At 65.0% G+C, this 5,336-nt stretch overlaps 1 long non-coding RNA gene across 1 annotated transcript in view; it reads left to right on the top strand.

The window, feature by feature from the left end:
• The first annotated feature begins 3,846 nt into the window (after positions 1-3,846).
• Positions 3,847-5,336, top strand: part of LOC112549545 — a 3,538-nt gene continuing 2,048 nt past the window's right edge. Inside the window, exon 1 of the long non-coding RNA XR_003092996.1 lies at positions 3,847-5,163. This is a non-coding gene — a long non-coding RNA (uncharacterized LOC112549545). The remainder of the gene's footprint in view (positions 5,164-5,336) is intronic.

The raw sequence follows: 5,336 nt of genomic DNA, 5'->3' as shown, positions 1-5,336 counted from the left end.
CTTTGCAGGCTGCTCTCCTCTCCTCCCGAATGGCTGGGGCTGGGAATATGGCTGGGGCTGGGCATGGAGGCTGCAGAGCACAGCTCCTGTCCCCAGGGATCAGGGATTCAACCCCTCACTTGCCATGTGCCAGCCGTGCCCTGGCCCCCTCACCCACCCAGGCGCAGACCTGGATACCAAGTGGATGCCCTTCATCCCAGGAGGGAAGAGGACCAAGGCGAGGCAGTGTCCCAAGACAGCTGGGAGGCTGCTTCTTTGTAGCTCATGCCAGGCCATGGGGACCCTGCGATGCCCCCATGGAGCAGGCTAAGAGCTGACCCCTCCCTGCCTGCCTCCCCTTGGCTCTCCTCTCCATCAGCTGTAGTGCACACATGCGCATACCGGGCCCAGGGGACAGCCAGCGCCAAGAGGCCCCCAGAGCCAGGCTTTTCCATGCCAATGCCTCCTCCAGCACCCCCAGGATCTAGCCAGCTCCAGCTGGTCTCTGGCTCTTGCCCTGCCCACACTTGCATACGCCATGAGGGCCTGCTCTCTGCCCCTACTCCCGCTACGCATGGGCAAGAAAGCACGGACAAAGCCCTGCTGCCCCACCACCATCCAGGGCAGGCGCCTTCTCCTCCTCTGGGAGCCCAGAGATACCCGTCCCCGAGCTGCCCAGAGCTGGGGCAGGAGGGAGGTTCAGGTCCCCACAGCCCCCCTGCATCCCTGGAGCCACGCGGAGCCAGCACGAACATCCCACCCGTGCACCGCTGCCGGCCAGGGGCAAAACGGGCGACGGGGACACTGTGCTGGCCGCAGGGGGGGCGGAGAGACAGGGTGGGTTTGAGAGGTTAGCAGCTAGGAGACTGAGGCCCAGGCGCTGACCTTGGGGCTGGGAGCAGCAGGCCAGGGTCACATTACAGCCCGGGCATGCTGCCATCCATCTGCAAACGCAGGCCTCTGACCTGCTGACGGAAAGCCCCCGGGTCTCCCCTCCCCCTGCAGTCGCCGGCCTGCCATCGGAGCAAGGAGCAAGGGAAGAAACCCCTTGAGACTGTGGATAAGCAGGGTGAAATGGTGGCCCAGGGGTTAGGGCACTGCCCTGGCTCTTGGGAGACCCCTGGACAAGACCCTCCACCTCCTCGCGTCCCAGCTCCCTGCCCATCAGGGTGGCTGTGCCCAGGGCCACTGTAGGGACAAATGCATCGCAGCCCAATGAGTGCCCAGCTCTCCTGCCCCAGCACAACCTGTTGCCAGGGTTTGGCCCCTCTTTTTGGGGTCTCCCTGCTAGCACCCTGATGCCCCCAGAGAGCGGCCAGCTGTCCCCCGGGCCTCAGCCGTCCTCTGCCGGTGCCATCTGGATTCTTGGCTCCACAACTCACTCCTGCGCCCGGACGTAGCCCAGCCCCGCTCACTCCTCCCCAGCCCTCTCCCGCGTGCCAAGCTCCCCTGCCTCCTTCGGCACCCACAGCCCAGTGCCCAGCTCCTGTACTGGGGGCACTGGGACCCTCCAGTGACTCACGGTTTGCTGCTGCTTATGGAGCCGGAGGGATCCTCCTACATGTGCCAAGAGCCTCTCAGATCCACCGCCAAGGGAAGGGAGCCCGAGGGGAAATGCCCCCACTCAGAGCTGCAGGACCACCACCCGGAGAGGGGGCTGCGCCTCTCCTGGAAGATGGACGCAGCCCGTCCGGAGGGGCAGGGAAGCCCGGCCCCATCCCTCGGAGGGGGGCTGGGAAGGAAGACAATGGCTCCTCTGTTCCAGTCTCTAAGGCCACGGGCCCCAAGCCCACGGACTTCCCGTGCCGCTGGCCTGCCTCGCAAACACCTCTCTGCTCAGCGCGGTCCACTGTCACCTCCAGGGCTCCGGCAGCGCTCCGGCCCCGCAGTCCTGCCCTCCCGCCGAGACCCCGCTTGCATTGTTTTCCCACAGGTCCCGACCAGCTGCCTTCCTACCTAAGACTGGCCGGAAAGCAGGAACCAGCCAGCGCCACGGGGAGCTTCCCTCCGCCCGGGGTTTCGGTCCAGCTCCCAGCCCTCCTCTGCGCCCCGTCTCCGTGCCTTACCCTCTGGTCTCTCCGGATGATTTCCCCACCCTCGCTGCACGGACCCCTCTGGCTCCCGCGGGCGAAGATTCGGGCGCGGGCTGCGTTCACCCGGAGGTTTTGAGGCCCTGACTCTGCAAAGGCTCAGGCGGATCCAGATGCTGCAGTCAGCTGGGAGTTAAGCCCGCGCCTAGAGCGGAGGAGCCGCCAGGCTTGCCTTGCCCCTCCGTTATCTTCCGGGGAGGGTGGGCGTCTCTGGAGCACCCATGCACATGCTTGCAGAGGATCCCCCACCTCCTCTCCATGTGCATGACAACGCGCGAATCCCAGCTCTGGCTCCTGCGTTGCAGCCTGCCCCCCTCTCTGCAGGTGGGCTGGGACTTCTCTCCCTCTCCCTCCCCAGAGAGCTTCGCGCCTGCCAGTTCTTGCTAACATCTCCCCACCACCCCGGCCTGGTCTGCGCAGCACCTACGCTGCCCACCTGGGCTGGCGGCCCCAGCTGCCTGGGGGAGGGCTCGGCCCTGCCCTTGAAGCCGAGCTGCTTTCCCTCTCTAAGCGCGTCCCACGCACCTGGCCACGTCTCGCCCCACTCCCAGCACCAGCAGCGTGACCGCAGGCAGCTGGGGGGTAGGAAGGGGCAGGAGGGAGACACCCCCCTGCCCTCCTCTCCCCGGCCGAGGGGGACGCACTCCTGTCGCGGCCAGCTGGCACGCACGCATCCTGCAAGCTCTAACAGGTGCTCCCCGGGGGCAGCCTTCCTGCCCGGGCAGGTAACAGGCCCCAACGGGCAGCCTGTTTGAAAGCGCGCCTGGCCCCCGCCTCCGAAATCCGGCTTCCCCTCAGCTGGGGGAGGGTGGGGGGGGGAAAATGAGCCATTTAATTGGCTCCCTGAGGAATTGCTCAGCACCCAGGGACCCTTCTCGTGCCCAGCGCACCGGGGCCTTGAAGACTCTGTTGCAGCAAGGGGCGCATTCTCCCTACAAACCGTCCGCTCCCCGTGCACCCAGGACCCCGTGCCCGGGCCGGGCAGCGGTTCCCACGGAGCAGTCTGTGGTTCAGACTTCCCCCACGGAGGAAGGGCTCTCCCCTCCCCACCCCCAGCTCCGGGCTCAGCCCGCACGCTCCGCGTACCTTGCTCAAGGCAGCACTCCCTTCCTTGCACACAGGCCACATTTTCTGCTCCCCGAGGGCAGCAAGGGTATGCTCCCCTCTGCCCCAGCCAGGCCCTGAAGGCAGCACAATAAACTCCAGGCCATTTCACATTACAGCACCAAATAACACCCCCACCCCACTACGATCCCCTGCAACCATGAGACATCACATTAAAAACTCAGAGGACACCTGAGGGAGATCACGTTGGCTTCCCTCTGGTATTTGCAAAAAGTAAATAAAACCCGGCCACGGTGCTCGAGCCACCTTTTACTGCGAAAATAAACACCTCCGCCGATGCCCCCATGCCAGGGAAGGGGTGTCCCCGTGGGCAATGCAACACCCTAGCATCTCGGGGGTAGAAAGGGCATGGTGGCTAGTGCAACGCACAAGAGGGAAGAGGCCACGGTGCCGCGCCATCGTGTGAGGAAATGAAAGTGTTGCCTTGGCCCATGCCGGCACGCATGAAGACATGGCGTGGCAGGCCACAGCACACCAGTCCACACACTGGTCACATCGCAGGGAAAAGCATGCCCACATGCACACGCAGCGAAGGCGCCATGGCATGCAGCACAAGGCATTTCCACATACACACCAGGAAGACCACGTGTGCCACACCAGGCGGTGTGCCCCCACCACAGCATGCACAGGTGTTCTGGTGAGCAATGCCAGCATTCACATCTAGGGAGGGGAGATGGGGCACCACAGAGAGCAGGGGGTCACGCCCGCCCACGCCACGTGCGTCCAGAGAACGCCTTGCAGGTGCAAATTGTGGCCCCTCTGCTGTGGATGCGAGCGCACGAGGTAACGTGACGACACGCTCTCAATTGCCCCTCACGCGGCCGGTCGCTCGCGCGTCCCAAAGCCCAGGTCCGGAGCATGCCCGCAGAAGCAGGGGTTTGGGCCCCTTCGCGCCACGCCGGCCACAAGAGAAATGCCCTCCTCCCTCCAGAAGCCCAAGTTATTAGCAGGCCTGTCAGCATGGCGGGATCTCTGCCTGGCACTTATTCCCACCAGGGGAAGATATATAGATATAATATAGACGCTACGCGAACCTTCGCTGGGCCTAACCACGTGCACAACCTCCACCGCCTGCGCGGTGGCACAGAGCAGGCCCCGGTCCCCTCTGCCTTACCCCGGGCGTAAATCAGGACCGTGCCCTGCCTCCCAGAGACGTGGCCCGTAAGAGTCGGCGCGAGGGGCCAACGCAACCGGGACGCTGGACCTGGCACGCCACGACAGGCCCCGATTTCCCGAGAGCGGACGCACGGCGCTTCGTGAAGACCGAGGTCTTTTTATAGGGTCTCCTGTTGCCCCCAAGACGGAAGCACCCCACATGACCACATCAGACCGCAGACTAGGGAGCGGGGCCAGGTCTCCGGTGCAGGGGGTGCATCAGACAGGGTCCCCCCGCCGCAGCACGACCACGCCACGGGCCCAGAGGCGGGAAGCAGCCCCCCCACAGCTGCCCTGTTTGCCAAGCGCTGGTTGCTAGCGCTCGGGAGACTAGCAGGAGCATTGCAAGGCTCTGTTTCCACTCGGCTGACACACTATTTATAGAAGCCTACAATTCTCCCAGAGCTTTCCTCGGGATCTCAACAGAAATAGCCTGCCCCAGGCCCCTCTGCTTCCGAGGAGGAGGAGGAGGAGACGGCCAGGGTGCACGCGCTGCCCAAGCGCCCCTTCGGGCCACCTCTCCCCCGCGACCTGGTGCCAACACCGCCCTGGCGTCGAGTGGGGCCGACCCGCTCGCAGACGCCAGGGGCAGGCGGCGGCGGCTCTGCTGGGAAAATTAACAAAAAATAATAATGGAAAAAAATAAATAAATCAATGGAGCGGGGGTGCTCCGAGATCGGGTCAGGTGGCCGCCGGCGGCGCCCACAGAGCTACACCCACGACGGCTCAGGCCTACGCAGAGCAGAATTCGGCCTCCGGCTCTTTCCACACCCCCCCCACCAACGAATTCCAGAGATCAGCAAGAAAGACGGCGGTGAGCAGACACCCCGGGGTGGAGCAGGGAGGGGGAGGATGGGAAGACCCCCACCGTGCCGTGCTGTGCCGTGCCCACGGCGAGCGCCCGGGCCGGTGGGGACAGGCGCCACGTCCCACCGGACCCGAGCATCGCCCCGAAACCCGCCGGCGGGGGAAGGCGCGCGCGAGGCA

Source organism: Alligator sinensis, unplaced genomic scaffold, assembly GCF_000455745.1.
Source record: "Alligator sinensis unplaced genomic scaffold, ASM45574v1 scaffold337_1, whole genome shotgun sequence".
Lineage (NCBI taxonomy): Eukaryota > Metazoa > Chordata > Crocodylia > Alligatoridae > Alligator > Alligator sinensis.
The sequence above is the reverse complement of the archived record's forward strand: the minus strand, read 5'-3'. Positions and strand labels throughout refer to the sequence as shown.